Source organism: Amblyomma maculatum, chromosome 10 (genome assembly GCF_055883805.1).
Source record: "Amblyomma maculatum isolate TAMU_Amacu chromosome 10, ASM5588380v1, whole genome shotgun sequence".
Lineage (NCBI taxonomy): Eukaryota > Metazoa > Arthropoda > Arachnida > Ixodida > Ixodidae > Amblyomma > Amblyomma maculatum.
Genome location: NC_139353.1, coordinates 177,928,341 through 177,939,556, shown reverse-complemented (window position 1 = coordinate 177,939,556; position 11,216 = coordinate 177,928,341). Strand labels below are relative to the sequence as shown.

The following is an 11,216-nucleotide window of genomic DNA, read 5'->3' as shown; positions in this document are numbered from 1 at the left end:
TAAATAAAATGAGCGTCAAGCATACACGATTTGTCAAGAGAACTCTAAGCTAAACAAATTTTGGTAAGTTACATTGTAGCGTTCTGGCAATATTTTTGCAGAGTGAACTGGGGGCGGGGGGGGGGGGGGGGGGGGGGGGGGGGGGGGGGGTCTTCCCAACATTGCCTACAGACGTGAGAACTCAAGAAGTAATTTCGCATTTGGTGGTGTATAGATTAACTTCCCAGAAAGTAAATAATTATTGCTGCATGGGAGCATTTATATGTTTACCACATACTGTCACTCTTTGAAAACTTTAAGCGAAGTTTCAACTAAGGATAAAATTTTGTGGAACAGCATTTCCTAGCATTGTTTTCTCAAGGACCAATGCATTTTTAATCCTTGCCTTCCTTTCTTATGTGGTTTCTGAGGAACTTTGTGAGACCCTCCCGGTGTGCTATTTTTACAGGTGCATTTTATTGCCCCCCTCCCCAACCTTTGGAGTCCATTTACAAGTTTTTACTGGCTTTCTTTATAACAAACTATTTTAGAGACATATCTGACCTTCTCTTGCGACCTTATTCTGTCAACACTTGGCCACGACTACCTGTTGCTGTTGGCGATAAAGACAAGTAATCATAACAATGCCGGCTGACGTTGAGGCCACTGTGATAGGGAAAGGCGGACTGGTAAGATGCCCAACTACTGTGCGAGAGTACCCGGGTTCGAACCCGACCGCTGACGGCTGCAGTTCGATGGAGGCGAAATTGAGAGACGTCCGTGTTCTGTACGGTGTCAGAGATCGCTAAAGTTCACCAAGTGACCGACCTTACTCCCTAGTCCTCGACTATGATTCCTGTTTCCCTGTGTCCACTTTCAATGCCACCTTCCTTCATAACCTCACGATACGAGTATCCATCGAATAAAGTGTAACAGGTACCATTCAGACTGTCTAAAAAACAACGGTTTAGTCCGGATAAACAAAACGCAGGCAGCAAAGAAACAACACCGGGCGCCACTGCGCTGCATAACTGCGGCAGAGACTCGTGACAATACAATGCCAGGAATAAAATATAACGTGAGCCAGGGGTTTAACGCGGCAAGATAAAACACACTGCAGCCCAAATAGCATGATGCGACTTCGCCAAAGGTTTCCGAGTGGTATAACGATCATTGTTGCCTGTCGCGTGGCAGGAACTCCGGCAAATACACCTACCCCATCTGCGGAGGTCCCGCTTCAGTCTTCGTCTGGGCAAGCCTCTACCTCCAACGTCCGTGTACATCAAGCTGGCCCGTGGCGCCCGCTGACCACGCAACGTACGGCACCTCGCAGGACTACCGCCAGGCAAAGTCCTCGAGCCATGCCTCCGCCAACCTTATCTATCCTCTTTCCGCGTCGATACCATCCCGCCCCCATGATTTAAAGCTCGGTCATTCACATTCTCGCTTCTCGGGAAAGCACCATTACAAATTAAAAAACAAGCGCGCGGTTTTAAATACTGAGAGGTCGCCAGCCCCACTAGTTAGGTACTCTTTTGTACTGGAAACGATGCTTACATACCAACCAGCCCATAAGTAAAAGATAAGGGGCATCTCAGTAGGGATAAATATGTGCACTGGCATAAATGATACCAAAGTGGGCGAAACATTTTATTAACCAAAAAATTACCGACGATTACGTTACTTCCTAATGCGAAATTTGAGCGCAGCAAATAAGCTGTTTCACCTTTTCGATAGATTGAGGCAAAGAAATCGAGCAACACACGTATGCGCTATCAGAGAATTTTTTTTTATTTTTCACACGTATTCCTTTAACAAAGACTCCCTTCTCGGCGGCGGCGATGAGCTTCTGCTTCAGCCTCGCTTACACCTGGTTGCTCTCGACGGTGGCGATGAGCCTCCGCTTCGGCGGTGCGAACGGCAGGGTCTTCTCGACGGCGGCGATGAGCTTCTGCTTCAGCCTCGCTTACTCCTCTGGATTCTGGCGGCGACGGCGCTGGGCCTCTGCTCTGGCAGCTCGTTTAGCAGCAGCAGCAGACGGAGGACTTCCACCGGTCGTCTCGCTCATGGCTCAGAAAGAACTGGCAGATAATTTCGCAGTGGAAAATGGCAGCGGCAATTTCGGCTCGGGCGGTGCACATATACAGATCCGCCGCCACCGATCTGGCTCTCTGATTGCCACCGCACAGGGGTTGCATTGGATGAGGAGCGAAGAAAGGAATTAAGTTCGAGCCGGCGCTTTGACAACCGGAGACTCGCAGGAAGAGGGGGGAGGGAGGCGGCGTGTACACCCAGCGGCAAACGATGGGGGCAGAAGCGCGCGCAGCAAGCGGACAACGCGGTAAAGGGAAGAGATAGCAGCGACTGACTGATGCTGCTGACGCCTATAGTGAGTCAACCCCAGCTGCGGAGTTGGTTTCAGGGACAACGCCGCCGATGCCGACGCAAACAATATGATACCCTCGGTTCCGCAGCGCCAAGAACCAGATCTAGCCGTGGGAAGGTGGTCACGTATTCGTCGACGTGCCGGGGCCTACGTGAAATAACTGGCGCGTCGGCAACTGAAGAGCACCCTATCCGCCACACAGGAACAGGGGGGGGGGGGGGGGGGGGGCCTCCCCTCCTCTTTGCAGTCACGTTATCTTGACTCTCTAGCGGCGTCAGCGGCATCCAGCGGAATCAGTCGGTCGCTGCTAGCGCTGGGGGGATGAAAGGGGGGCGGAGCTGGTTACGAGGCCGACGCCGACGCGAAACCCAGGAACGGACGCCAAATAGCTGCGCTCTAAAATTTATTTTTCTTTTCAAGGCGACGCCACAATAAATTATGACCAGGCTCCTGCTTTGAAAATATATGGTCGTCATTGCTAGCGGGAACAAAAGAAGTGGTTCCATGCCACGGGTTTGTGCAATAAATGAAAGTACGAATCTGCAACAACCGCTGAACAGCCTACACTTTTCACAAAATATTGCAAGCATGAAAGTACTGTTAGTTCTAGACGCAGCTTCCTTAGATACTATTTTGCAATGGTAATAAGTTGATAATGCGAAGTACGGAGACTTCTATTAAACATGATTGTTTGGAATCACGGTGGCCAATTCTCGGAGCACCCTTGATTGGATGTTAACAGCTATCGATAAGCCAATCACAGAAGATATAAAGATTTATTTTTAAAAAATTAAAGCATTTGCAGTCACGGTGACGAATTGTCGGAAGATTGTTGCTAGCAATTACTGAGTTTTATAAAGACTTTGAACTTAACTTTGACAGCGTGTGCAACCATTTGTCTAAAGATATACTAAAAAACGTAACTACATATTTACGTAAGGGTTTCGGCTTCGCAGAAAATCTATACGTTTCATAATACGAAGTGAAGTTGGCCTGCATAAACGTTTCAGCGCTGCACATAAATAAATCGCATGCAGAGACGAAATTTTATGCTCTTAAATTTCAACACACCACGCCAGCGCTCTTTGGCAGACATACGATACTGCATGCAAATATGCAATTACATTTAGTTCCAGGTAGTGATGATTTTACTTCTTTGAAACTTTCAACAAGTTATAATTCGTAAGACCTATGTCGAGGAAAATAATAGCATTATACACTGCGCACTTAACAGTCCAGACTCATTGGGAGGGCACCTTAAATTACAACGGGCATAATGCAGCATTATCAATTAGAGAAGCGTTTTTTACTTTTATTTATTGAAGTTTTCTCACTACGGGTGAAGAGTTTTATTTCTACTATGCAACACTTCTTTTCACTATAAACGGCAGGCAAAGTTTGACGCAGTGAACTTATCACTTTGTTACATTCGCTGAATATTAGTGCAGGCAAGGAGGAAATGCTCGATTCTGCATAAATATATCAGTAGTTTTCATCGCTTCATTGTTCCTGGGGTTGATAACCTTTACTAAGTAATTAACCCCTATGGTCTCGTACTCTCAATGAGCTGATTATCTACAAGCTAAGATTTTGATTCATTACCAAGCCTAACCTGCAGTAATCTTTTTCGACGATTACCTGGACACAACACGAAGAAGCGAAACCGCTCATAAGCATCGTCGAACTCTATTGTACGAGGACTGACCCCCAATTACTGTGCAGAGTACTTTTGTTTACTAGCTTCCATGAAGTATAACTATGCACGTATCACACAAAACAACTAGCAAGAGTACAGAATACATCATTAGCTCCTTAAATCGCAAGAGGGATTGAACACAAACACCTACTCAACACCGGCAATGTACCCAACAATATACTTTTCCGGAATAGTACCCCGGACTGATCCCTCCGCACGGCCGACGCAAACGGCAAAATCGCTAGCTTATACATTACCTGGCGCGGGCAGGCCAACTCAGTCTCAGCGTTCACCAAATTTCAATGCCTTCGCAAGAGAACTGGCAGGCTATTTTGCTCTGCCGTGGCCATGACCGCCATTACTGGTTGGTAGACCATTGCCAAAGAAAGCAGATATAGCTAGATTCCGCCAGGATTGTGCCGCCCAGCAGAATGTTCTGAATGATTCTGCGTCAAATAATATGTTTTGAATACATAATTCAAACCTAGTTGGGCAGCTGTCACAGGAATACCTTTTGAACAAGTAGGCGACTAAACTCAGTATGTATTTTTTTGTTTTATTGCGAAAGCAATACTATACCAGGTCTAAGCGCTCGTTGCTGTGTGCCGTGCCCATGTCCGTCAGCAGCCGTGGTACCTGAGCCAGCGCTGCCCCTAACAGAAGAACAACGCTCGGTCAACCGCAGCTAATGCTTTCGCTCCATATTCGCTTCCTTCTGCAGGTTTTGCGGGGAGAAAGAGAACTTCGAGCGTAAGATATGGCGTGCAAAGACCATAAGCCTCCCTCAGAACTCTTTACTAATCCCTCTAAAGAGACTTGGGGCAAGACAAGGTCCAGCGATGACACTGGTATTCAGTTCAAGGCCGTAGAATGGGCCGGCGTTGCCAAACGTCTCCACGGCCTGGGGCACGCTAGATGACTTCCCCTATTTCTCCCACTTATTGTTAATAAAGTTTTTTTTCAGCCATAGCCTCAGCTCCATATTCGCTTCAGCAGCGTTGAATCCTTCTAATTGTTTTTAGATTCACAGCTGACTAAAGAAATGGCGTGATCTTTGCCAGCTAGGTATAAAGACGTCAGCAAACACATTTCGCCCTGGGGGGGCGAGGTTAACGCATTGCGTTTCTTTCCTTTTTTCTGCCCAGCTGGTTCAGTCAGAAGAAAGAGGAGCAAAAGGAGATTGATTGCTGCGGTTTGTTTAGAGCTGCAATGTTCAAAGTTCATTCGTCTTTAATGCATTTATTTCGCTTTTGTTCACTCACTTAAAGAATGTTTCGAAGCCTCTTTAACTGCATCATCATCTCAAAAGCCACAGGTTATACGAAACCTCCGTTCTAAACAAAAAATCCCCAGAGTATTAAGAAACTTCTACACTTGCGCACTATCCCCCAAGGTTCATACCTTTCGTCCTTTCGTACCATGTGGCCTCTTATGGTGTGCACTTCAGCATGTGAAGTATTCTCATAATCTCGCTGCGGCTGCATCATGAAAAACAGTCTAGAACAGTCTAGAAGACTCAGCGCAAGGTGTGTTTCAGCTCCTCCTGGTCACGTAGGCATGTCTAGTGGGTAATATTTTATCCCACAACGCTAGTTGTGCAACGTGGTTCCGGATGTCCCAATAGCCCCTTTATTGCAGGAACATTACTGGACAAGGCGGGAACGAGGTGAGAGGAAAACTTTCTTGCTCGATATAAAGATTCTGTAAAATTCATAAGCAGTGGTTTTAGTCATTCAGTTAGCGCGGATGAGTATTTATTTGTAACATGGGGGCAGTTCTATTCCTATTCTTGCCCGTTTTGTGGTATTTCCGATGCGCGAGTGCATTTCGGAACATTCCTCTCAAAACTTTCAACTCAACCCAAGTAATCAGCTATGCAAGACGACGGTCATCAACTCCTCGGTATTCCTCCGCAGGCGCAATATAAGGCTCGCATGTAATATTGACACATGCCATTCACAGATGACGAAGATTTGAACCGGCGATTCGGAGAAGACGACGAAGCGAAACGGTGCTCCGCTTTCGTGCTGCCCTGACTGGCTGTTGGCGTTCTTCGGTGTCAGAGTGCCAGGGCGCCTTCTGTGTAATGTTACGTTACAAATCTCGTGGAGGAATTGCCAGGTATCGATCCAGTCCTGCATAATCAACCTGCCAATACGGAGCTTACCCCTGTACATCAACGCCTCAGCCGCCGCCTACGTGGAGAGCCCCCTGAATTCGGACCCCTTCCGGCCGCTACCAGGACGACGCATCCTCAGACGGCCGTAGAACCTGCTGCAATGACATCTGAGAGCAGGCTTCCCACCCACATCCTGTGTCATCAGCCGCGAACACCCCCCTCCTTTCATGGTGACGTGTTCGAGGACGCCGAGGACTGGCTTGAGAACTACGAGCGAGTTGCTCGTTACAACGGGTGGACTGATGAGCGCAAGCTCCACAACGTGTACTTCGCTCTTGAAGAGTCTGCACGGACATGGTTTGAAAACCATGAGGCTGCCTTCCCATCCTGGGCAGCCTTCTGTCGTGATTTCAAAGCCACCTTTCCTAGCGCCGACCGCCGGGAGCGAGCAGAAGCTGCGCTAAACTCGCGCAATCAGCGCCCGAACGAGAGCGTGCGTATGTTCTTTGAGGACATGACACGCCTTTTCAAGCGTGCAGACCCACAAATGCCTGAAGATAAGAAACTGCGTCACCTGATGCGGGGCGTTAAACAAGAACTTTTCGCGGGACTGGTGCGCAGTCCACCGCGCACTGTGGCGGAGTTTCTCAGCGAGGCAGCGACCATGGAGACAACGCTGCAACACCGAGCCCGTCAGTACAACCGTGACGTGAACATCATTGGGTCCGACGCACCTCCTGTGCATATCGGCAGCGACATGGACGCACTACGAAATCTCATCCGTTCTGTCGTGCGGGAGGAACTGCAAGCGCTCCGGATGCCTTGCAACACAACAGCTTTTCCTTCACTGGCTGAAGTCGTCCGGGACGAGGTGCGTATGGCAGCTCAGCAAGTTGCTGACGTTCCCCAGCAGCGCGTTCCCCACCAGACGATCGACGCGAGGCCCACCTACGCGTCCGTCTTACGTAGGGCTCCCCCGCCGGACCATAATATCAACGCCGCAGCTCCAGCAATGGAGCCGCAGGGTCCTTGCATGGAGGGCCTCGCATGGAGCCGCATGGGGCCTCACTACTCCCCTCCGCCAATCTACCAGCGACCCCGTCAAGTATGGCGGCCCCGGGACCGTCGCCCCCTGTGCTATCATTGCGGGGAAGCCAGTCACCTTTACCGGGCGTGCCCGTACCGCCGCGTCAACATGCGGGATTTCGCCTCGGAGGAACTCCACCCTCGGAATGACGAAAGGCCTACTGAGATTGCAAGCGACCTTGCAGCGCGACAGTATCCCGTCACGTCCGGTTACCAAGAGCGTCGGTCTACGTCCTCGACGAGCAACCGTTCGACAAGTCCCCACTCTTCCCGACGCCGCTCCTCTCCCAGCCCTAGCCGGGAAAACTAATACCAGCGGCCTTCGGAGGCAGGGTCGCTGATGTCGGGAAATGTGAAGATCCTCCGTCATCGTCAGGCCGACCCGACGAGATTTCGCTTGTGTCAGGTAGCGACAGCATCCGTCATACTACCTCCGATTTATGTGTAACGATTGATGGAGTGGATGTCACCGCGTTACTCGACACTCGTGCCGATTATTCAGTAATGAGCCGTGGTCTCGCCGAGAATTGAAGAAAGTTTTGACACATTAGTCCGGCCCCAAAATTCGCACGGCGAGAAGCCACTTGATCGAACCTGCAGGCAAGTGCACAGCGCGGGTCGGCATCCGTGGTTTTGTGTATGTCGGAGAATTTATCGTGCTTCCTGAGTGTTTGAAAGACTTGATCCTTGGTCTAGACTTCCTGCAGACCAACGGCGCTGTCATTGACCTGAAAGAGGCGCGTGTTTCCTTTTCGACGAAACGAGCCGTAGCGCGCATTGAAAACGAAGATCCGGGTCTGAACGTTTTGCGTATAGTCGACGATGGCGTGAGGTTCCGGCACATTCTAGTGTGTTGGTTCCTGTAAACCATGACTTATTCCACGATTACGAGGGCATCGCGGATGGGCACCTTCCGCTACTACTCGAGAAGGAATTAGCCGTTGCTCGAGGACTCGTACAACTCCAGAACAGTTGTGCTACTGTCTTCCTGACAAATTTTGCTAAGGAGATGCGGCTTCTCGCCAAGGACACGGCTGTTGCCGTCCTTCATGATGTTACTGCCTTGCCTCATTTATGCACCACCGGGGCGAACCCTAAAGAGGAGGCCGCATTTTGTCATGCTCTGCAGACCGTTAAAATTAACCCCGACTTGAGGCCCGATCAGAGGAATCTTCTCTCGGCTCTTCTGAGCGATTTCGCAGACTGCTTCGCCACAGGCTCTAAGGTTGGTCGTACTCCTGTCGCCAAGCACAGAATCATCACCAATGAGACCACGTTACCGGTATGCCAGCGCCCGTACCGGGTTTCTCCTAAAGAACGTGACGCCATTAAAATGAAAGTGGATGAAATGCTTGCGGACGACGTGATCCAGCCTTCGACGAGCCCATGGGCATCGCCAGTGGTCCTTGTCAAAAAGAAAGATGGCACCTTGAGATTCTGTGTCGATTACCGAAAGTTAAATAACGTGACTAAAAAGGACGTCTATCCGCTGCCCAGGATTGATGATGCCCTCGACCGACTACGCGACGCCAGGTACTTCTCCTCATTAGACCTCAAAAGCCGATACTGGCAAATCGAGGTGGATCAGAGAGACTGAGGGAAGACAGCATTTGTGACGCCCGACGGCTTATACGAGTTTAAGGTGCTTCCGTTTGGTCTTTGCTCTGCACCGGCCACGTTCCAACGTATGATGGACACGGTTTTATCAGGTCTGAAGTGGCAGTCGTGCTTGGTGTACTTAGATGATGTCGTTATTTTCTCGCCTACTTTCGAGCAACACTTGGACCGGTTGCGCATCGGGCTTCAATCACTCAAAGGCGCGCAACTAACGATCAAGCCTGAGAAATGCCACTTTGCTTTCAAGGAACTACGCTTTCTCGGCCATGTTGTCAGTGCACAGGGCGTTCTCCCTGATCCCGAGAAGACTACCGCAATGTCAAATTTTCCACGCCCCACCGACAAAAAGGCACTTCGACGATTTCTAGGTCTTTGTTCATACTACCGACGCTTCGTCCAAGATTTTTCCAAGATAACTGAACCACTGACAGCACTAACCAGAGAAGGCATACCCTTCCTGTGGGGAGACGATCAAGAACAAGCCTTCCAGGAGCTTAGAAGCCGCCTACACAGACCCCCAATACTCGCCCATTTCGATGAAGACGCCGCAACCGACGTACATACTGATGCCAGCAACGTTGGCCTCGGCGCGATACTCATTCAGTGGCAAGGCGGAATAGAACGGGTTATCGCCTACGCGAGCCGAACACTCTCACGATCAGAGGCGAACTATTCGACAACGGAGAAGGAGTGCCTTGCGGTAATCTGGGCCATCAGCAAGTTTCGACCATATTTGTATGGACGACCCTTCCGTATTGTCAGCGACCATCATTCCTTGTGCTGGCTGGCAAGCCTTAAAGACCCGTCTGGACGCTTAGCTCGTTGGAGCCTCCGTCTTCAAGAGTATGACGTCACCGTTGTGTATAAGTCGGGACATAAACACCAAGATGCGGATTGCTTGGCACGCGCGCTATTGGACTCCACTGCAGTGGAAAATTCCGACGATTTTCCCTTTATTGGGGCCATTACCCAATCCCATATGGCTGACCTTCAACGCAAAGACCCGGAGCTGGCGCCGCTCATCGATTATCTGGAAGGACACGGTGGTAGAGTACCGCTTGTTTTTCGTCGTGACTTGCAGTCATACGCTTTACGAAGTGGAGTTCTCTACAAGCGCAATTTTGAAAGATCCGAAGAGACATTTCTATTCGTAGTGCCTACGCACCTACGGCCTGACATCTTAAGCGCTTGTCACGACGAACCGTCCTCCGGCCACTTGGGAGTTAGTCGTACGCTTGCAAGAATTCGGGAGACATACTATTGGCCGAAATTATTACCTTCAGTGCGATCTTATGTAAAAACCTGCCGTGATTGCCAACGTCGAAAGACTTTACCCGTGAAACCAGCTGGATTTCTTCAGCCGATCGCTCCACCGAAAACACCTTTCCAACAAGTGGGGATGGATCTTCTTGGTCCTTTCCGAAGTCAAGTAATGGAAAGCGTTGGATTGTTGTCGCGACAGACTACTTGACCCGATATGCTGAGACCGCGCCGCTCACAAATGGAACTGCCACCGAAGTCGCAGAGTTTTTTGTCCACGACATCGTGTTGCGTCATGGCGCTCCGGCTGTTATCATTTCCGATCGCGGGGCAGCTTTTACGGCCCGCCTGACTAAGGCTGTACTGAACCTTACACACACTAGCCATAGGCGGGCCACGGCATACCACCCGCAAACTAATGGCTTGGTGGAACGGCTAAACAGAACTCTGGCCGACATGCTGTCTATGTACGTGGATATAGAGCTTAAGACCTGGCATCAAATCCTCCCATATGCCACGTTCGCATATAATACGGCACTTCAGGAGACGACGCGGCTCACACCCTTCGAGCTTGTCTTCGGCCGTCGAGTGACCACTCCACTGGATACAATGCTGCCTGTATACACCGACGACGAAGATGAGCTTGACCTGGACATCGCTAGTTTTACCCAGAGTGCGGAAGAAGCACGGCAGCTGGCAAGGCAGCGCATATACCTACAACAACAATTAGACGCTGACCGTTACAACAAGGGACGGCGCTTCGCTGCCTACGAGCCTGGAGACTATGTCTGGATTTGGACGCCCGTTCGTCATCGTGGGCTGTTTGAAAAATTGCTGCGCCGGTACTTCGGCCCATATCTTGTCCTCCGCCGCCTCAGCGACGTTACTTACGAAGTTGAATCCGCGACCCAAGATCCCTCAAGCCGCAGACGACGCCAGTTCACTGATGTTGTACACGTCGTCCGGATGAAACCCTACCACGATCGCCCCGTTGACTATTCTTGAGACTGATGGTGCCCCGTTTTGTGTTGTGGTATCCCACACCAACCTAGCATAACATCTGTCAGCTCATC

The 11,216-nt window shown here is 50.1% G+C and overlaps 1 protein-coding gene across 1 annotated transcript in view; it reads left to right on the top strand.

Annotated features, from left to right (window-relative positions):
- Positions 1 to 5,611: 5,611 nt before the first annotated feature.
- Positions 5,612 to 11,216, top strand: part of LOC146178013 (monocarboxylate transporter 12-like) — a 59,755-nt gene continuing 54,150 nt past the window's right edge. The window contains exon 1 of the mRNA XM_084581910.1: positions 5,612 to 5,727. The gene's annotated coding sequence lies outside the window, so the exon portion shown is untranslated. The remainder of the gene's footprint in view (positions 5,728 to 11,216) is intronic.